The 22,576-nt window shown below is 48.3% G+C and overlaps 1 protein-coding gene across 3 annotated transcripts in view; it reads right to left on the bottom strand.

Moving 5' to 3' along the window:
• Positions 1 to 5,376: 5,376 nt before the first annotated feature.
• Positions 5,377 to 22,576, bottom strand: part of LOC135920800 (proline-rich antigen-like) — a 224,553-nt gene continuing 207,353 nt past the window's right edge. For 2 of the 3 annotated variants that reach the window (XR_011507937.1, XR_011507950.1), the window contains exon 6: positions 5,392 to 5,490. The gene's annotated coding sequence lies outside the window, so the exon portion shown is untranslated. Of the gene's footprint in view, positions 5,491 to 22,576 lie in introns of all 3 variants that reach the window. The other variant, XR_011507942.1, reaches the window with a different exon arrangement.

Raw genomic sequence — 22,576 nt, 5'->3', positions numbered from 1 at the left:
ACCCCTCCTCATTTCCACTAACCGTTATGATGACATGTGTTTCAACCACTTTTCTTTTTATTTTTTCCTTTGTCTTTGCCCTGTCTGCTCCATTACGTTCTCTCACAAACCACATAACTCGAGGCACTCTGTCTGCCTCTTTCGCACCGCTTGTTAACTAATCACTGAGGCAGGCACAACCAACCAGCTGAGTACTTCTTTCCCCTACTTTCCCCTGACGAGCAAGCGAGAGCAAATACAACTCGAAAGCACAACTTCATTCGTGTAAATTGTCCGGCCATTTATAAGCAAAATTGTAAGCATTCGATCTAGCGTCATGTATTGCTTATAAATGGGGTCCGTTATGTCTAAGCCGCATCTAGATCGTATTCTTTCTTGGTCTGTGTTATTCACTCTCGATTTCCCCTTGTCTCACCACCATGTATCTGTACCGGCCCCATCAGGCTCATCCATGCGTGTCAACGTTCCAGCGGCAGCTGCAAGCCATGAACCGTGCGTACACGGCAACGTGCTAGGGGCTAACACTGCGTGAAAAGCGGCCGTCTTTCGATCGATCAATCATTCACGCAGAGGCGAGAATTGATTAACAGCTCGGAGCCAGCCAGCAGGAACTCTTCGACCCACTGGACTCTATATGGAGCGTTCCGGCAAGACAACCAAAGCACAAGTAAGGAAAAAGCTCGGCCCACCGACTTTGATCGCGGCAAAGGCTGCGTATGTGTTCATGGTTTAGATAAAAAAAGAAAAAGAAAGGAAACTGACAGCCAGACGTTTGCAGCCGTGAATTGCCCTTGTTCCTTTCTTATGGCAGTTTATTTGCAACGTATACCTGGTAGCCATTCTATTAGTTTGTGGCCTAATGAACTGAAGGTTACTGAGCCCCGCTTTCGGTGGAGCGCCTTTTTCCCTTGAGTCAATTGGCTGAATTCATAACGTCGCAATAATATTGCGAATATATCATGCGTCCTTTGACGCCTTTTAGTACTAGGTACATTGTTTTGCTATTCGCATGGAGTTATATGTGCCCGCAGCACCTTCGCAGTGTGCAATGCCTTATCGTCCCACGGTCATTCAATGTAAACGCTGTGCACCTATTTTCCGAACGTATAATTTGCGTGTACAGCAACGTATAACCAGCGTGACGGATGTGCAGAAGTAGTAGCTTATTGTGCCACTCTCACCAACCGCACATATTATGCCTTGCAGTTGTTCCAAACCACCATAGATCACCTCGCCGACGAGGTTGAGCCCTTTCTGTGAGGGGCATAAAACATTCTTGCGGTTAAAGCCTGCTAAGTGGCCTCGATTTGCAGCTGTACGTGGACAGCAACAAAGTTTACAACTCGCTTAGGTGCGGAATCAAAAGCATAGTCACACGCTGAACATGGACAGCGGCTCACTTAACACACAGAGTTTGCTGCGTCGTTGGTCATACACGCAGCAAGCGAATGCCAACAACAGCTTTTCGTTTCATCTGATAACAATGTTTCGTCTCATCTGGCACCGATTACTTAATGAGTGAGCTCCCAGTAGTCCCTGCAACAAGTTACAGAGAATTCCTGCTGTATGAAGACGTCTGCAGTGACATGTTGTTCCACGGTCCAGGCAACTTTTCTATGCGGTTTTTTTTTTTTTAGACCCTACAGAATTTCTTTTTTTCGTCAGTGTCGGATAGTGCAATTGTAGCTCTTGAGCTGGATCACTGGAAGCGGCGGACAATATTCGCACGAAAAATCGAAATGCACAATGACATAATTAGCAAAAACGAACTAATTAAGTTCTAAGTTAATTCCTTTCTCGCACGATGCAATTTTCGTATTTTAATCTGTGAGCTTGCAATGCGTATACACTTGGAACGAATTCTAAAGATCGAACGGGTTTCGAGATATCGGCCGTGAAACTTTCAGTAAAGATGCACTATTGTTCCACTTAAGTATTTAAGAAACCGTAATTTTATACATTGAACGACAGAAGTGACTGAAACGCCTATGCATTTTGTCGCACACATTGGGAATGAATATCTCGAAACTGGTGTCATCCTGAAAATTTGTCCAAAGTGGTTACACCTGGTGAAGTCACCGGCAGCAGTTCGGAAATAGCAATATGTGCCGTAACGTAATTAATTAAAAGGTAAATAATATATTTTGTTGATTCGTTGAACATGCATTTTTATTTATCGTGCAAGTAATGTCCGCCTCTTTGAATAATCCAGCTAAATGGCTAGAATTATGCTATCAGCCACAGGTGATTTTTAAACATTTAGGACACCCGGTAGACTGAAAGGACAGGCCTCGTGAAGGATTTTCACCGCAAAAAAAGGCCACATGGTGACTTGCAAAAGACAAGTCCACTTATCAAAACGTTGGCTCCTGCTCTCACCTTGTTCTCGTGTTGGTCATCGTCTTGAATTTCCATCTCCCGCGTTCCACGTGTTTTCTTTGGTGTCCGTTGTTGCTTGTGCGCTGTATTGTTTTCGTTATCCCTGAATACGCCACTTCATCATGGAGCGATGGATCAGAGAAACCGTGAGGCTTTCGCCGGGTATGGTGATGATAATGGTGATGATAATGGTGTCAGCATACGCGCATGCTTAAATGCGTATGCTTGAACGCGAATCAATGCGAGTTAGCCATGTATGAGTATATTTCATAATACTAGTGATATAGAATTGCAAATAGGCACCCTCTCCTGGTTAGCTCAGATAGTAGAGCGCCCGCCCCAGAAAGGCGTTGGTCCCAGGTTCGAGTCCCAGACTAGGACGAATTTTTCTTCAACTGCGAGATTTTCTTTCTGAGAAACCCGTATGGGCTTCCTTTGTAGCTTCGTGCTACAATTCTGGTGGATGCCTATTTTTGCCCTTCATGAAGTCTCACTTCATAACTGCACGCAAGGGGTCTAAACTGCCAAAATGCCATTACTGTCGTGTCGTTGCGACATCCATCTGCGATCGCTGTTAGCTCCCGCAGAGGCAATCGGCAAGCACCTTGGAATTGGCAAGCACAATGTACTCAAATACTGCGTACATGCACACAGAGGAACTTTCACTGGTCAAGCGATGACAAGCGCTGAATTGTTTCACTGGGCAGCACGCTCTTCTTCGCAGTGCATCTTAGCGCGAAAGCTTCGGCTTGTTGGTGATTTTTTGCGAAAAAGGACACAGCGCAAAAAAAGACCAGGACACGAGAGAGCGACACGCACACAGCGCTGTGTGCATGTCATTCTCTCGTGTCCTTGTTTTTCTTTTTTTTTTCTTGCACTGTGTCCTTCTTTCCAATGCATCGCAGAGGCTTCGCGCACACAGATAAACTGCGGCACCACAGTGCTGCGTAACTACGGACCCTAGAATACGATACTGTCATTTTACAGCGACAGCAGTTGCAACTTGATCGCTTGCGCCCGTTTCTATAGCTAGAGCGTCGTTTTACAGCGAAGCTGTACACTGTATAGCTACCTTCCGGTGGTGGTTCATGTCCGTGCATCTACGCGTCGCGTCGACATGAAAAAATTTCCATCTCCTATTTCTCACGAATGCTTTGTGTCTCTATATCTAACGAAGGTACCTTGTGAAAAAAAATACGGACATTGGCCGCTAAAACGACTCTATCATTACACCGAGTTCCATTTACTTGTCACAATTAGTTCATATTGAAATTGTAAACGTTACAGAATTCCCGTCTGCTGTCAATACATGGCCGTCTACGGAAGGAGTATGGTTACAGAAAACGGCTGTAACTCTTGTTTCATCGAAACTATCCCGAAACAAATTAAATGACAAGTAGCCGCTAAAACGACTCTAATATTACGCCATGTTTCATCTACTTTTCTTAATTACGTAGTTAATAGTGAAGTTGCAAATATTGCGGAATTCTCATCCGCCATGCGGCGGTGCTTGCACACGTCACGACTTCCTAAAAGAATAAGAATACGTAAATCAGTCCAAAGTCAAAAGATGTATTCGTTGTCTGTGGTGTCCTTCAATAATAATAATAATAATAATAATAATAATAATAATAATAATAATAATAATAATAATAATAATAATAATAATAATAATAATAATAATAATAATATAAGTAGATGCACCGATTGAGGCAAAACACAGCACAGCTTCGCTGCTGGCCCTTCTTCACAGAGTAGAAGGGCTGACGAATTTTCTAGTGGATAAAGCGACGGCCTTACTATAGCCTCAGTGAAGCTCCTGCAGTGAACACCCATGCCGCGGCGCTGAGTTGCCTAATGGACAGATAGTGGTCAGATCATTGTGATGACTGACTTTATCGAGAATGGCACGGCAGCGCCCCTGGCGACTGTTCACCGTATGAACTCCCTTGTGCGTGAGACCCTCTAGAATGTATACGCTTGTAAGCTTTCGCCTCACTGTCGCCACTCATGGCAAAAAGTGCAAAATTTAATGATTCGCTCGATATCCGTTCGTCATCAGAAACTTATAGCATTCAAAACGAAAAACAGATACCTAAAGAAAGAAAATGTTTGTTATTTTATTTGTTGTATTTTAACGTATTAGACTTAGGGAAAGTGCAGGTGCAAGAATGCGCCGCGTTCCCTGTTCGCATTCGACAGAGTACCGACAATTCCCGAAAGAGGAGGCACGCCCAAGACGCGCCCGAGAAAGGCATCGCAGGCGGCTCACGGCAAGTGTGCAGACAGACAGCGGGACAGTCACGGTATTGCTAAATGCTATAGTACGTCGATAAAGATACGCGGCGCTGGCGCGTTTCGTTGCGCAGCCTTGCGTGCTTGAAACGCGGAAGCAGTGTGCCGCGCAGGGGGCGCTCATGTTGTCATACGCGGCTTCTTCTCGCCATCTTTTTTTTTTTGCCTGCTATTTTGGCGCGTTTCATGTTTTCTCCGTTCACTGACTGCCATCGAGCAAGCTCGGCTAAAGCTCGTGCGAACGAGAAACTCGGCTCATCCTGCATAGCACCCCCCAGCTCTCGGAAACTGAGTTTATGCAACAGGAGAGGATTTAAGGGCATCACCAGGAATGCCACATTCAAGGTTTCTTGGTATGCCAAAAAGAAATTTCCAGATATGCAGTGCAGCTATTTTTTATGAAATTTGTTATATCACCATTGGGTTAGGTCACGTGGGCAAAAACGTGGCAAGCATTAATGGGTAAGTGTCACCTTCACTTGAATAGTCAATGCCCCCCCCCTCTTCCTCCTCGAAAAAGAAAACGAGTTTTGCTGTCATTGAAAATGTACCATGCTAAAGACAGCAGTCATGGCATATACCGAGCGATGGAATTACAAATGGAGATTTTTATTCCGACGCCTTCTTTGGTCCATCAATATAAATGCGCGTGCTTCCAATGTAATAGTGCTTCAGATTAAATGGTGCTTACATTTTAGCCAAAAGACTGCGAACAGCATGAGTTCTCCTTTAGTCGGACGAGATAGGCGTTCAACCTCAGTGCAAGAACTTGAAGCCAGGGTGCATTATTCAAATCGACGCTCCACTGCGCACGCTCTGAAAGGGAAGAAACACCAACCCGTTTCCTTAGAAGCAGCTGTCGTATCTTGTGAATGCGTCAGATGGCGTGTATTCGAAGATAAACACGAAAAAAAGTGAATGCGAAAACACCCGTGCACATAGATTTAGGTCACGTTAAAGAACCCCTGGTGGACAAAATTGTTCCGGAGTCCCCCACTACGGTGTGCCTCATAATCAGATCGTGGTTTTGGCACGTAAAACCCCATAATTTACTTCACTTTAAAAGTCTATGATTGCTCGAAGCGCAGCTACGGCATGTGCTGTTACCCAAGTATAGGTCGTATTTATAGGCGAGGGCGTGAGGAATTGGACAGTTCTTATGTTTGAATTCTTGCTTAGTTTATTTATCACATGGACACAAGCTGAACTGCTCTGAATTTATACCAGAGATTTATTTATTTATTTATTTATTTATTTATTTATTTATTTATTTATTTATTTATCATACCCTCAAGGCCAGATGCATTATAGAGGGGAGCAGTACAAAAGAAAATGTGGTACATAGGAAGTAAAGAAAATGCAGCGATTAATATGAACAAAACACAATGCTAGAATACAAGAGGGTTCTTCCATAAAATGTTAGCTGCTGTGTTACAAGAAAGAAATTCCCGGTTATACAATGTTAGCTAAAGTTTCACGAAAAAGGCTGTTAACAGTAATATTTAAGACATCAGCGTGAAGGTGGTTCCAATCTATACATGTGCGAAGGAAAAAGACTGGGGAAAATGCTTTGCGTGACATAGATAGGTCCCAACTTTATGACGGTGATCAACACGCTGTGATACATAATGGGGTCTTGTAAAGAATTGCGTGTGCAGTGTAGGATGATGATAAATCCTATATGAAAGCGTGCTATACGCGCAATTGTACGTCGAATAGAAAGCAAATCAAGACTAAGGTTATGTTTCATGGAAGACATGCTCGCTGTTCTATTATAAATAGAAAAGATAAATCGAACTGAGTTGTTTTGGACAAGTTCTAAGGCTTCTTTCAGGTTATCCTGGCCAGGATCCCATACCGAAGCAGCGCATCCTAATTCAGGAACTATTAAGAGTTTTACAGAGTAGGTGTTTTAGGTTAGAAGGTGAGCTAGCGAAGTTACGGCGCGAGTGGCCCAACATGCGGTTAGCGTTGTTAATGCTGTCAGAGTTGTCGGACGATCATACCGCTGTCAAGCAGATGTAGGACTCGTCGGACTACCTCGCCGCTGCCACCATTTGAAGGAGTCGAAGGTCGTAGAGATGAATTCGGTGAACAGGATTTATTTACATATTAACATATTTTAAGACAAGATACATTGGCAGTCTAGCGCGACTCCCATATGGAGCCCGCAAGATTAACATTCAGCAAACAGCATTCGAGCACACAGCTCACTACTACATTTTCAGCATAACAACGAGCACTCAGCTCCGAACGACGAGCACGACACGAGCACGCTCTAGCAGCCGGCAAACGCTGCTTATAAGCCTCCGCTTGACGTCATCGTTCGGCGTGGACGGAGCACGAGTGGTCGGGAATGTTCGTCCAATCATTGTAAACTTGCCAGCGCCCCGCCGTTTGGCCCACACACAAAGGCTCCGGAGTCGACATCAGAGGGCTTTGTAGAACTCTCCGTACAGCATAGCCCGCGGTGTCGTCGACCGAGGGCCTCGTAGAACTGTGCACCGTCCCGGGTGGCGCGGCGGCGCACCACATTCCAGAGCTGACCGCGCGCCACGTGGCCACCGGTCATCCGTAGTTCTCAGAAGGCGCCTCGTCTGGGGTGCTTGGAACACGTGCAGCGGGCTGAAAGCTGGCACGTTGCCACCCCGTACGGCCATTCCTAACAGCTCCTCCATGGCCCGGAAAATCTCGCCTGGCCAGTGCTGGCAACCACTGGGCAGGAAGAGGATGGCTGGCGAGCAAGATGACGGCTTTGCTCTCTGCAACCCCTGCGTACTTGGAATGCCTTCAACCATCTCACAACAACTGGCACAGAAGAGTCGACCCGGCAACACAATACCGCTCAGCGTTCAAATGCCCGGTATTAGCTGCTAACCCACCAGGCCTCCTATCACAATTTCCATGCAAGTCACTCAACTGGAAATCCCAAATTTTGCCCCATAATTTCGTGCCACCAAAGCGAGCGTTCACATTCCTCCTGAGTTCGACCAAACCCGACCGTCGCGCTGCAGAAGAGTAAAGGTTTACGCAGAATTAAACCGAAGCCTTTCAAACACCAATACTCAATCATAACTTCAGCAGCTTAACTTCACGAACAGCCTGTTCTTACCCTATGGCAGTGGCGTACTTATTTCATGTACTGCTGCCACTGAACCGTCAGGCCAACTCCACAGGTACGTCATCACAGACGCGCTAAGTTTGTGGTCCCTATTTCGAACACGTGCTTGCATCATACAACGTTTTCATCACGCTGACTCACATTTGTTCCTTTAATCCACACAGGACACGTTCCTTAAACAAACAACCACTCTTGCGTAACTTACGCAACACAGAGGAACCTCTTAACAAATGTGTATTTTACTAACTAGCTCTTCGCACGCGTATTAGAGAAGTCAGAATACGGCTGCCCCCGACACACACGAGCAACCCAGTCATCAACGTTCTGCTTCCTTCCGTCCGCACAGGACACGCGCTAATGGACCTAAGAGCTCTTCTCAGTGCAAATCACGCACTTACTGAAAATCTACGCGCTTAACCCTAAAATTCAAAAAACATTTAAAAAGAAAGAAGGTTAAATAACACACACGCGCGTTACGACAGGCCTCTCAACGATAACCTTGACGTTCAGGTTACTCACGTACACAAAAAAAGAGAGCCTATATACTTATTAATGAACACCTCGCGAGACTACAGGTTTACATAAAACGCATCTTTCAAATCTCGAGCTTCCCAAACAAATCATAAACAGAGTTCATACCTTACATATTGAAAGAAATCCTAGTCTCAAATCACGACAATTTGCAAATGTTCAAAAATAAAACAAAACACATTTCACTTCTACGGAAGCTCTCCTGGCTTCCCGTTCCCGATTGCTTACGACTGACTCATACTTTCAGCCGGACCCGAAGTGGTCGCGGTTTACAAGCTACTCTGGCTACGGAGGAACAACAAAAGGGCTGACTCACTATCAGCTCCCCCAAGACGTTACGGTCTTCTGCCAATTTGCGTCCCCGCGCCCCGCTTTCAACATGATCTCGACTGACCGCGTCGCTACTCCCCACCTGGTCTCGTCTTGCCACCTTGCGCTTCTTTGTACTGCACGCTGAGCTTCGAAGGGAACGACGGAACGACGAGGAATTTGACTGCCCCGTGCCCTTTGTCCGCCTCCGTGCAGAACAAGCTTCTCGGTCCCCCTTTGACCGGTGGCTCGAACGTGTTTGATGCGTCAACATCGTCCGTGACGACCGCACCTGTCTTTTCTCCGCGCCCTGCCCTTCTGGGTCTCTCGCCGTCTTTGGCGGCGCAACATTAGTCACCGCATTCCGATCTTTTCGGCACTTCTTTCTGCGGCGCTTTCTCCTCGAACTCTCTTTCATGCCGTCATCTCGCGCCTCGTGCTGGCCGTTACACATCTCGTCGGCCCAGATCGGTCTCTTACCCGCACAGTCTGATTGATTTTCATTTAAATGAACATTCTCTCTGCCTCGACTGGCGGACAGCTCAACTGACTCTGGCACAATGCAGCAGGCTTTACTCGAGTTAGACAACTCGCACTCTTGCGAACTGCCCTCTACTACATTGCCCAGCTCACGCTGTGCATCGACACACAGTCCGTCGGTCTCGATCGATGTTTCACGCACACAGTCCGAATGATTCCTAATTAAATCATCCCTCTCTAGGCTACCTAGACTGGCGGAGAGCCGCACCGATCCCTGGACAATGCAGTTGTTCTTTCGTGAGCTACGGAGCTCGCCATCCCGAGAAATACTCTCAACTGCACCGTCCAGCTGGCACTTCTCTTCTGCACGCAGATCTGACTCGACATGGGTGCTCGCGTCTGTCAAGTCAACAGTACCCTGTACCTCGCTAACGACCTTGATACCATGAGATGCGACGCACACACGCGGTAACTGTGCCAAATTGTTCGCAGCTGGCCTAGCTGTCTCTACAGTCCTCTGTTGGCACAGCACCTCGTCGCTCTCACTCTGGCCTTTAACGGCCTCTGCTGCGACTAAGGCATCGTTAGCTGCTAACACTTCGAGTTCACTTATGAACGTGTTGCTATTCTCACAGGTACTACTACTCTCGGCTTTCGACTGAAATCTGCTGTCGACATCCTGCCACTTTCACTGCGTCCAGCCTACAGATTTTTCAAGCCGCTGTTGACTTTGTTCGATTAAATGCTCGAAACCTTCAATCTTTATGTTCAATGCCTCAATGTACTGCCTTCTTACTTCTGTTAGGCCTTCTAAGCAAAAAGCGGGAACAGGACGCAATTAGGCAAGAGCAGGAAGATTTTAAGCAAGAACAGGAAAAAGCTAGGCAGGAACTGAAAAGCATTTCACAAGAAGAAAAAAATTAAAATTTTTTTCTTCGCAAGAGGAAAAAAATTAAAATTTTTTTCTTCTTGTGAAATGCTTTTCAGTTCCTGCCTAGCTTTTTCCTGTTCTTGCTTAAAATCTTCCTGCTCTTGTCTAATTGCGTCCTGTTCCCGCTTTTTGCTTAGAATTCGTTTGCCCATTTGTTCTATGAATTTTGAATCATTGTTACTTTCTAGAATTTCCTTACGATTTTCTGCTTCTGTCAAGTCCTCCTCTACGTTTACCTCGATCTCCTCACACAACCACAACAGGTCAACTCTCGTCAAACACATTAGGACCATGGTCGCTACTTTAAGCTTTGGCTCTGCTGTCACACAATACTTGCTGCGATACCAACGCAAATCAAAATACAAGTAAAAGATCCCCAGCGAATCAAATCAAAAACACAGAGAAATTGAAGCCTGGTAAATCTTACAGCCAAAACCAAACGCTTACCCACTGAAGCAGCACCATATCACCAGTCCTTCCCCGCCGTATCCAGTCAGTTGCAAGAGGTGGTCCATCTCAAGTCGCCTCCAACTTGATCAGGATGCCGGTCGGTCACCATGTGCCAACGTCCGTCAGCTGCCGTTGCTGTCTCCCGAGTCGTAGGCCGATCTAGGAGCCATAGTCGGATCTCACCGCTGCCATTCAGTTGTCAGAGTTGTCGGACGATCCTACCGCTGTCAAGCAGATGTAGGACTCGTCGGACTACCTCGCCGCTGCCACCATTTGAAGGAGTCTCAAGGTCGTAGAGATGAATTCGGTGAACAGGATTTATTTACATATTAACATATTTTAAGACAAGATACACTGGCAGTCTAGCGCGACTCCCATATGGAGCCCGCAAGATTAACATTCAACAAACAGCATTCGAGCACACAGCTCACTACTACATTTTCAGCATAACAACGAGCACTCAGCTCCCAACGACGAGCACGACACGAGCACGCTCTAGCAGCCGGCAAACGCTGCTTATAAGCCTCCGCTTGACGTCATCGTTCGGCGTGGACGGAGCACGAGTGGTCGGGAATGTTCGTCCAATCATTGTAAACTTGCCAGCGCCCCGCCGTTTGGCCCACACACAAAGGCTCCGGAGTCGACATCAGAGGGCTTTGTAGAACTCTCCGTACAGCATAGCCCGCGGTGTCGTCGACCGATGGCCTCGTAGAACTGTGCGCCGTCCCGGGTGGCGCGGCGGCGCACCACATTCCAGAGCTGACCGCGCGCCACGTGGCCGCCGGTCATCCGTAGTTCTCAGAAGGCGCCTCGTCTGGGGTGCTTGGAACACGCGCAGCGGGCTGAAAGCTGGCTCGTTGCCACCCCGTACGGCCATTCCTAACAATGCGTATTCGGTGTGAATCAACCATGAAAGGTTTGCAGTTACATGGACACCTAAGTACTTAATTGTAAGAGTTAACTGTTTCTAAAGGAACGCTGTTTAAGTGGTAAGTGGCATGTTGGCGAAAAACACGGGATACATGTAGCACTTTACATTTATTAATAGTTAGTTTCATCAACCACGCGTTACACCAGTTAGATATAGTGCCAAGGTCGAGTTGCAACCCATTAACGCCGGTTTCATTGGTTATTTCGCGAAAAGTAACACAGCCATCAGCGAACAAAGTGTACGTTAGAAGAGAGTGTAGCATGAGAGTTGTTAATATAAATGAGAAAAAGGAGAGAGCTCAGAACTGAACCTTGGGGTACCCCAGAATCTACACCACCGAAAGAAGAATTAAAACCGTTAACTGTAACAAACTGAGTGTGGTTTGTTAGAAAGAACTTAATCCACGTGAGAAGGTTAGAATCTAGATTTAGTTTATTTAATTTGTACAAGAGAAGTCTGTGGCAAACTTTGTCAAACGCTTTAGAAAATCTAGTACAATACAGTCCGCAAAAGAAGAACGATCCAAAATTTTATTTAGCTCGGGAGTGAATGAGGCCAGTTGTGTTTCACATGCGAAAATTTTGCGAAAGCCGTGCTGAGCTTGGGGGGGGGGGGGGGGGGGTGTAATGAACTATGCTCGAGGAATTTAACAGGGTTAGAAAAAATTATATTTGCAAGTAGTTTACAACACGTACTAGTCAACGAAATGGGACAGTAGTTATTTTGCGAATTTTTGTTACCTGACTTATACGGGGGAACCACCTTCCCGATAGTCCATTCTTTCGGTAGTGTGGACGTATGTAGGCACTGCTGAAATAGCTTTGTAACAATAAGTGAACAAACAGCATTTGTTCTTTTTAGAAAATTCATGTTAATTGAGTCGTAGCCGGTACAAGAGTTAATATCGAGATAATTAATTAGTTTTAGGACACGAGCCGTCTCAACAATAATTGAAGGCATTTCTATATAGTCAAATTCACTTCTGGCCGGCAGAACACTTTTACACTTGCTCGAAAAGTTTTTGACGAAGGTATCGTTTAAGAGAGCTAAATATTGACGGGAACCCGAAGAGTTGTCCAAGGCGACGTGGTCACTAGATTGATAGTTCGCCAAAATTTTTTTACGTTATTTGTGAGCATTGACGGAAGAGCGGTAGACAAAAATTTATGCTTAGCAACCTTTAATGCATTTATATAAGTATCAAACGCTAATTTGTAGGTAGCCTACCTCGATTCGTTGGGTGAGCTTTTAGCCAAGCGAAAAAAAGAAACGTTTCTTTCGGTTGGCAAGCCGCTTGATATGGGAACCATACCAGGGTGTTTGTGGATTTAGAACAATTTCGCAAGTCGGTATATGCTTGTTGGTTAGTTCGTTTACTTTAGGAACGAACAAGTTCCAGTTAGTTTGGACTGAACGGTTGCCAAGATCACGGAGGAAGTCGTCTAGAAATTAGGTTAATTCTCTGTTAATTGCGTCAAAGTCGGCCTTTTTGTAATCGTGTATAATCTTCCGTTGTTTAGTGGTTTTGGGACTAGTTCAGTTGAAAACGAAATGAAGAAGACAATGATCGCTTATGCCAGGTAAATGGGTGATTGAAGATATCAGGTCAGGATGAGAGGTTAGAATTAAGTCAAATGTGTTTGCTACATAGGGAGACGATCGAGTAGAATCGGTAGCGAGTTGTGAAAGCGAAAAAACAGAACATGCGTCTAGAAACTTCTTAGCTTGTTGGGAAAAAGCTGACAGTGAGGGTTGGCCATTGTTCCCCGCAATATTTGGAAAGTTGAAATCACCGAGAACTACTATGGGCGATGAAATAAAGCGCTCTGGCTTAGGACCTTGTAAGGCCAGTAGTAGCGGGAAAGAAGTTTGGACGACAAGCCAACGTGACGGTAAGGCGTCCAGAGAAGGACCAAAGAGCCCGGAGAGTAATTAACGACTCTGTGATGGTGATCATAGCGGGCCTTTTGGGACAGCTGCGAGGCATAAAGACGATCGCTCGCAATCTGGCGAGCCGTTGCAGCCTGAGATGGTGCATCGCGGGCGTAGTCTGTAACAGGGTGCACAGGTGATGGTAAAAGAATCTCGAAGGGCAATGTAGGATGGCAGCCAAACAAGAGATAAAAGGGGGGAAAGCCAGCGGTGTCATGGCGTGACGAGTTGTAGGCAAATGTCACATAAGGCAAGGTGCTGTACCTGTCACGGTGGTCTGAGGAAATGTACATGGATAGCATTGAGGTCAGCGTGCGGTTGAGGCGCTCGGTAAGCCCATTAGTTTGCGGATGGTGGGCAATGGTTAGCTGGTGACGTGTGGAACACGAACGAAAAATGTCGTCGACGACTTGGGACAGAAATGAGCGATCCCTGTAGGTCAGCAGCTGTTGAGGAGCGCTGTGGTGAAGAATAACGTCGTAAAGTAGAAATTCCGCAACGTCAGTGGCACAGCTTGTCGGCAGTGCCCGCGTGATAGCGTATCATGTCGCGTAGTCCGTAGCTACGGTAATTCACTTGTTCCCTGTCAGAGATGTTGGGAATGGCTCGATGAGATCAAGGCCGACGCGGTAGAACGGGGCACCGGGAATGTCTATGGGTTGAAGAGGACCGGCTGGTGACAAGCGTGGATGCTTGTGGCGCTGACAGGACTCGCAAGCAGCAACGTATCGACGCACAGAGTGGTCAAGGCCGGGCCAGAAGAACTGGCGCCGAACGCGATCATACGTGCGAGTTACGCCGAGATGTCTAGCGGTTGGGACGTCATCAAGCTGTTCGAGAACAATGGAATGGAGGGTTTCGGGAACAACCGGTAGAAGCTCTGGGCCATCGGAGCTGGTGTTGCGTATTTATAAGATTCCGTCCCGAAGGACGAATAATTGTAGGGACTGAGCAGATGGATGAGAGCGTATAGACGGTGGATCATTGACCGCAAATTGGTATCGCGGAGCTGTTGGTTGCGTATGTCGGTTAAATCGGATATCGCGAAGACACAGGCGTCCAAATCGTGCGTACAAGTCCGGAGAATCCACGGGATGGCGGGATAGGCCGTCCGCATCCAGGTGCAGTCTGCCAGACTCGTAAGTGACGTCAAAGCTGTATTCTTGCAGTTTCAGTGCCCAGCGACCAAGTCGTCCAGTGGGATCGTTGAGGGAAGACAACCAGCAAAGCGTATGGTGGTCTGTGATGACCGAAAACGTCTGGCCGAACACGTATGGTCGAAACTTGCCGACAGCCCAGATTAGTGCGAGGCACTCGCGCTCGGTGATAGAAAATTTGCACTCTGAAGAGGAAAGAAAGCGACTGGTATAGACGATGACGTGGTCTCGTCCTTGTTGCTGCTGGGCGAGAATAGCGCCGATGCTGTGTCCACTGGCGTCGGTCCGAAGTTCAGTGGGAGCTGACGGGTCAGAATGGGTCAAGATGGGTGGTGACGTAAGTAAAGTCGTGAGCGTGTGAAACGCAGTGGCCTGTTCAGTACCCACCAAAAAAGACGTTTCCTTCTTCAAAAGTTGCGTGAGTGGACGGGCAACGTCGGCAAAGTTCTTGACAAAACGTCCAAAATAGGAGCACAAGCGAACAAAGATCCGTACGTCTTTAGTTGAACGTGGCATCGGGAAGTCTTTCACAATGCGATTTTTTTCTGGGTCAGATTGCACGCCTTCAGCACTCACAAGGTGGCCAAGCACAGTGATTTCGCGGCGGCCAAGACGGCACTTGGCATAGTTGAGCTGAAGGCCTGCCTGCCGGAAAACTTCAAGAACTACCGACAAGCGGCTAAGGCGGCTTTCAAATGCCGATGAGAAGACGATGACATCGTCAAGGCAACAGAGGCATGTTGACCATTTGTATCCACGAAGGAGGGAGTTCGTCATCCTTTCAAATGTGGCCGGGGTATTACACAGCCCAAAATGCATTACTTTAAACCGGTAAAGGCCCTAAGCGGTACCAATTGCGGTCTTTTCACGGTCTTGATTATCGACGGTTATCTGCCAGTATCCTGACCTGTGGTCGATAGAAGAGAAGTAGGCAGAGCCATGTACAGTCGAGAGCGTCATCGATCCGCAGCAGAGGGTAGACGCCCTTGAGCGTTTCTTTAAGTGGCGGTAGCCTATGCAGAAGCGCCAGCTGCCATCATTCTTCTTGGCTAGGACTACCGGTGATGCCCATGGACTGCATGAAGGTTCAATGACGTCCTTCGTGAGCATCTTGTCGACTTCACACTGTATCACTTCTCGCTCGGTATAGAACACGCGATAAGGACGTCGTCTGATTGGCAGAGGACAAAGAAGCTTTGGCGACGAATGCGGAAACAACACATTCAAACTCTATAAGGCAACGATTTGGACATCGCATGAGTCTATTGCGGATGCTAAGGGGTCGTATTTATTAATAATGCTACGAACGTTGGTAAACAGGAATGACGTCAGAGGACGTGATGACGGTAGACAGCCACTAGTCCTTGCGTTTTCCTACGAGAGAGAAAACGAGGATAGGAAAGGCAGGGAGGTCAACCAGAACAACATCCGGTTCGCTACCCTACACTGGGCGTGGGGGAAAGGGGAATAGAAAGAGGAAGGCAGGGAGAGAGTAGCGTTTTCCTACGATGACACACGTGTCGAATGTGGTGAATGATTGTCAGTGTTGATTGTGTTGTCGCGATATCTCATGAATTCTTGAACGGAGGCAGTAGTAGCGCTAAAAAAATTGCACTTTCTATTCACATACAGCTTGTCGTGACGAAGCTTGAAAGGTTCAGAAGAAGAAGCCTGGCTATTACCAAAACCGAGAAGCTTCTTTCTAGCGATGCGTGTAGCAGGCGAAAAGTCTTCGCTTATAGTCATGCCTTTTCGGTTTTACCGAAGCCGAAGCCTTTCTTCGGTTTTAAAACAACTGAACTTTATAATTATTTGCCGACATTTATTTGGTGCAAAACGACCAATTGGATGTGCTCGCTCAATGAGATTGGAAGAAAAGAATTCAAGAACCGAGGTAAAAGTGGCAATTACCGTATTTTCGCGATTCTAAGCACCCCCCGATTCTAAGCACCCCCCTCTATTTTCGCCAAAGAATTGGGAAGAAAGTTTGCATGCGAATCTAAGCACCCCCCTATTTGCTAGGAAGCGCGCGTGGCCAAGGCCGCAGGGCGCTTGCTCACTCTGTCATCGAGCCGGAGCCGTCGGAGTCCCGAGGTGGCACGGCGTCCGCGGCGCGAGTACGCCGTGCTGCCTGACTGTATACGGATGTATGGCAAAAGCTACAGAAAGCGTCCCCATCAACCATCGCAAAGAGGATTTCGGACGCTTGGAAGCGGGTCCAAGTGGACGTTGTGGTCAAATGATTTAAGAACTGCTCGATCACAAACCACTTTGACGGAACGGAAGACGACCTGCTGTGGGATACCGAGAGCAGCGGTTCAAGCGGTGCAACGAACTCGAGTGGCAGTGATAGTAACTGAGCATCCGACTCAAGCGGTGGGTTCACTGTGTGCGCCGATTTTTCTTTTGAATGTTTGCAAAATAAAATGTTATTTCTCGCACCCGTGTCGTCGTGATGTCGCAGCGAAAAGAGGGAGGGGTGGGGTAATTCTAGATTTTTCGAATCTAAGCACCCCCCCTCACTTTGGGCATCGCGATCGTGAAAAAAATGGGGTGCTTAGAATTGAGTAAATACGGTATTTTCTGTTCACTTTCTTGCCAACTTTTATTGACATCCGGAAGACCATAAATGATTAAATTGTCACGACGTGACCGGTCTTCCTGTTCATTCAGTCGGAATTCTAACAGTTCATTTCTAGTGGGGAGCTCTTGAAGTGATGCTTGCATTGTTACGAGTTGTTCCTTGTACCGGTCTAGTGTTTTTGTTTTTTCTTCAAGCACTTCTCGTATTTTGTTCATGCATTCCACTAATTTATTATCTAAGCTTTACTGTCCGTTCTTAACAGTTTTAATACTGCAGAATATTCAGCTTGGAACCTGCTACTTTGAAGTGAGCGTTTATGCACATCTTTCATTAATCCAAAGAGAACCTTCATTTGTTCAGCAGGGTCATTAGGGAAGGAATCGATTCCTAAAAGGAATTCGGAACGAGTATGAGGACCAGGGTTAGTCTCAATGTCACCGGAGCTATAGTATAAAAGTCATAGAGAAGCATTCACATATCGTCTAGCGCAATACCCGGGGGCATGGGAACAGTAGCAGACACAGGGAATTAGATCACTTAGCGTATAACGATAATTGAGCACCAACCTGCATCACGAAGGGGAAGCGATTAAGAGCCTTGCCTGTAGCACTTTTCGCGTGCCCACTGAAGTTGACGGGTGCAAGTGGCGTATTCATATCATCCGCTTGTACTGGAGACGTTGACAATGTGGCTGAACTCGGGTGAAGGAGCCCGCCAGTTAAGGGTGCATCCAGGAAACAATATGCATCCCATATGCATTGATTGTCTACAATAAGACAGAAAGTCTTACTTCAAGGACGTTTGGAAAGTAATGAAAAAAAATTCACTAACAATTTCGATACTCCCTAATGCAAAATTTGAGCTCAGCTCTATGCGCCTGTTTTCATTTCGCCATATATTGGCTGACGCGGACAATCTGTCCCGCGCGGCCCGTTCCAAACGGTGAGAAGTGTGGCGCGCTGCCTTGCTAATCGGGAGATCGCGAGAGGCAGCGCGTGGGTGACGTGTGGGTGCGATTCAGAGCAGCCGCCACGGACAGACGACACGCGCTACTCTGGCGCCATATTGTAGCCATTATCGCCACACAGCCCGTCTTGCGCGGCACTATATGCTTTTCTTCTCACGCTTTCTTTCCACCAATGACGAGAGCGGCTCTTCGTCATGGGGAAGCCGTGCCACCAGTGTCAGTGGTGACAACACCCAAGAGAGGGTCACATCTCGTAGCCGCTTGCCATCGCCCCTTGCAGGAGCCGTGATCCCCGTCACACACGCTGGTACCGAGGACCGACCTCAGCAGCAGGCACCGCAGACGAGCGCAGCTCTTGCCACCTCACGGCACTCTGCCCCCCCCCCCCCCTCGGAAGGAAGAAGAAGAAGGCGCATAACCGGTGGGACGCGCTTCGCATCGGCTTCGCAGTTTATCGATGACTGTGCCGGATCATCACCTTGTGCTACAAGAATTCTTGCACCACGTGTTCCGTGTCGTCATCAGGACCACGAGGATACCTGCCTTTAAGGTAGGGGACCATTTTTTGGGACTTTAAGGACGATTGTGTGCCCACCCAAGGCGATTCGTCGCTAAGCCTAGGCTTGCTCCGCCGACCGCTTGGCCTAGCCGCCGCGGCCGACGGGCGGTCACTGCTGGAACGCACATTATTCCGAACTTCACCTGCATCATGGCCACTCCCATGAGTGTTGAAATAGAGGGGGAGGATATTCACCCCGAAGAAGTAACCAGGACCCTGGGCTGGCGCATCGCCGGTGTACGCAAGTCCCGACCACGTCAGCGAGACCTAGGTCTACCCAATGCACTTCAATCAAAACCCTCCGGTGCCGGTCGTAGACCCGAGAACGCCAAAGATACGTTAATCAAGAGAGCGCGCATGCCTGCACTGCCCCGAGACGATACCAAGATCGTGGTGAGACCACGCGGTGGTCTGAATATCAGCAAGGTCGGCCATATGGAAGTTGGCCGGGCCATTTACGCTGCGGCGGGAGTCACCAAAGAAGAATGGATCCGGGACGTGATATGCCCAAATTACCAGCAAAACATCGTTGTCATCAGTACTTCAAAAAGAGAAAATGCTAACCGGTATGTTGCAGTCACCAAGATTGTCGTCCAAGGAAATGAGCACGAGGTCAGCGCCTACGAATCGGCCCCCCATGGCATGACCAAGGGAGTCATACGAGGCGTCCCCCTCGGAGACACGGTTCAAGAAATCAATGAGAACATCGTCAACGAATATAATCCCACTGCTGTAGAGGCCAACCGCATCGCTAACACGACGTCTGTGGTGATCGCCTTCAATGGACCCAAAGTGCCGAACTACGTTCGTTACGGGGGCCTGCTCGCCAAATGCTCGTTATACAGAAAACAGATAGATATCTGCTATCAGTGCGGTCGCCTGGGCCACCGCATGGATGTTTGCCCTGATCCAACAGACCGGATCTGCCGGGGATGTGGTGCTCGAAATCCCGATGAACAGCACAAGTGTACCCCCAAGTGTGACCTCTGTGGAGGAGAACATTTGACCGCAGACAAGGTGTGCAGAGCTCGCTTCAAGATCCCGTACGTGGTACGGAAACGCCGGTGGGAGCGGAAAGATACCAACTACACGCCCGCAGAATCCTCCAAACCGCCACGTCGGGAGGGAGCAGCTACGTCAGGGTACCGGAATCACTCTCTTTCCTGTGAAGGCGGACGAGGGCGGAGCAGCAGCTGCGCCTCAAAGCCGGGCTCGAGAGCGTCGTCGCCGGGCGACGTGGCCGGCAGCAGCTGCAGCGGGCGCCGCCGGGAGTCGTGCTCAAGGTCGAAGACCCGGAGCCAGACACCGTCGAGGAACGCCGCTAAACAGGTGGGCTGGGCAGTTAGATCTCCTATCGCTCTTAGCAACAAAGATTTCCCTCCCCTTCCCCAGACTCCCAAGAAAGATTGTGAGGAATGTATGCAACTCAAAGCGCTTGTAGTTAAGCAAAATGAGCAAATCAGCGCGCTTCTTGCACGCATGGAGGCATTAGAAAAATCGAAAAACAGCGAGGATGTCACAAAACGCAAATTTGCCAAGAGGGACGCTCAACCGGAGCCCCCGGTAACGGGCAATGGAGGCAGAGAAAATTGAATCGAGTCCGTCTGAGGAACCGGCGTGGGCCAAGCCCATTGAAGCCCTCACCGAGATGGTCACACAGCTTGCCAGCCAAATCGGACTGATAACGTCCAAGATGGCCAAGTTCGACGCGCTAGAAGCTAATGTCAACCAGCTTATACTAACCACTCAAAAAGCTAAAAAGGGAGCCCCGTATGGGAAACCGTGCATGGCGAGTAGTCTCACGACTACCAACCTGAGCCAAGATGGCGGCCAGGCGTAAAAATAGGAAGGAAGATACAACGATCTTAGCCCAATGGAACTGCCGAGGAATTAAAGACAAAATAGGCGAATTACAGCAATACATAGATAATGCGGAACACAAACCGGATATCCTTGCAATTCAAGAAACAAACTCGCGACCAAAACTCGCGGGGTACGTTACATACACCGATCCCAGTGAGAAAAGCACAGCCATCCTAGTCCGAAGCAACATTGCTGCAACGCAGCACATTACCATTCAGAGAGGGTGTGAACACGTTCTCTTGGAAATTCACAGCAGAGGCATAGGAAGCAAAAACAACATCTTTATACTCAACGCATACTGTCGGCCCTCCAAGAAGAACCTCGACATAGAGGGCACATTACTCGACAGCAAGAGAGAGGCGGGCAGCCGACCCCTATTGATATTAGGAGATTTCAATGCGCCTCACACAATTTGGGGTTACAAATTTTGCTCCAAGAGAGGCAGGGTGCTGGCGAACCTCATGGATCAGCACACATTAGCTCTACTCAACGAACCAGACACTCCCACCCACATGGGCACAAGTACAACCCGGGACACCACTCCAGACCTTACCCTGCTGAGTGGAACCTTGGACGTGTCGTGGCAGAACACAGGCGCGAACCTGGGGTCGGACCACGATATCCTCAGTATTACGATCAGGGGGCCCGCCTTCAAGGCCCGAATGGGAACAACAAAGATAACTGACTGGGACAAACTTCGAAAAAGGCAAGCAGCCGATGAAGACGAGGACACGAACAGCACCAAATCGTATGGGGAATGGGCTAAGGAACAACTCGAGCTGGTAGACAAATACACCCAGAAAATTGCGACCACACTGCAGACACCCTGTGTGGACGCAAAGCTTGCCCACCTTTGGGAAGCACGACACAGCCTCACCAGACGCTGGAAGAAACAACGACACAACAAGAAACTTCGCAAACGCATCCATGATCTCAACAAGCAAGCAGCTGAATACGCGTCCAAGCTGTGCAGAGAGAACTGGCTGAGCGTGTGTGATGGACTGCAGGGCACCCTTTCTACCAGGAAGACGTGGTGCCTCCTTCGTCACCTGATCGATCCTCTCGGCAGCAAGAGCGCCACTAATCGAAGCCTCACACGCACCCTCAACAACTATACTGGGGGTGCCGACAAACTCATCAACGACCTGAAGGCCAAGTACCTGAAAACGGAGAAGGGTGATATCGCACCTCCCGACTACGCAGGACCTACCAATGAAGCGTTAGATAAGCCATTCACTGACACCGAGTTGATCTCAGCAATCTCCGAGAGCAACAGGGGCAGCGCGCCGGGACCCGATTCCATTACCTACAAGTTACTTAACAACCTCGAGCACAAGGCCCGCAGACAGCTGCTCGAGTATATGAACCGGGTCTGGGAGTCTGGCAATCTTCCACACGAATGGAAAGAGGCAGAAGTCCGCTTCATACCCAAGCCTGGGAAGACACCTCACATCGACAACATGCGACCGATATCCCTCACGTCCTGCGTGGGGAAGGTCATGGAACGTATGGTACTTAAGAGGTTGCAGCGACATCTTGATGCCACCGATCAGATGCCAGAGACAATGTATGGCTTTAGGCAACACCTGGGCACCCAGGATGTTCTCGTACAACTCAACGAACTGGTAATTAAGCGAGCAACGATGCAGGCGCCGCGAGCGATACTAGCGCTAGACCTCACAGGGGCATTTGATAACGTCACACATGAAAGTGTCCTCCGCAACCTGCGCAACACGGGTTGTGGAGTGAAAACTTACAACTACATCCGAGACTTTCTTCGTGACCGAACGGCAAGGATCAGAATAGGAGAGGAGACATCCCAACCGATCTACCTGGGGGATCGAGGAACGCCGCAAGGTTCGGTCCTTTCCCCCCTGTTATTTAACATGGCTCTCTTGCCGTTGCCCAAGCTTCTCGAATCAATAGATGGTCTGGGCCACGCATTATATGCCGACGACATCACCCTCTGGACTGCGAGGGCAGGGTCGGATGGCTGGATAGAAAACACGCTCCAAAAAGCGGCTGACACGATCAACAGCTATGTGAAGACATGTGGCCTTTGCTGTTCGCCTCAAAAATCGGAGCTG

This window comes from Dermacentor albipictus, chromosome 1 (assembly GCF_038994185.2).
Source record: "Dermacentor albipictus isolate Rhodes 1998 colony chromosome 1, USDA_Dalb.pri_finalv2, whole genome shotgun sequence".
Lineage (NCBI taxonomy): Eukaryota > Metazoa > Arthropoda > Arachnida > Ixodida > Ixodidae > Dermacentor > Dermacentor albipictus.
This window is presented reverse-complemented; position numbering and strand designations above follow the sequence as displayed.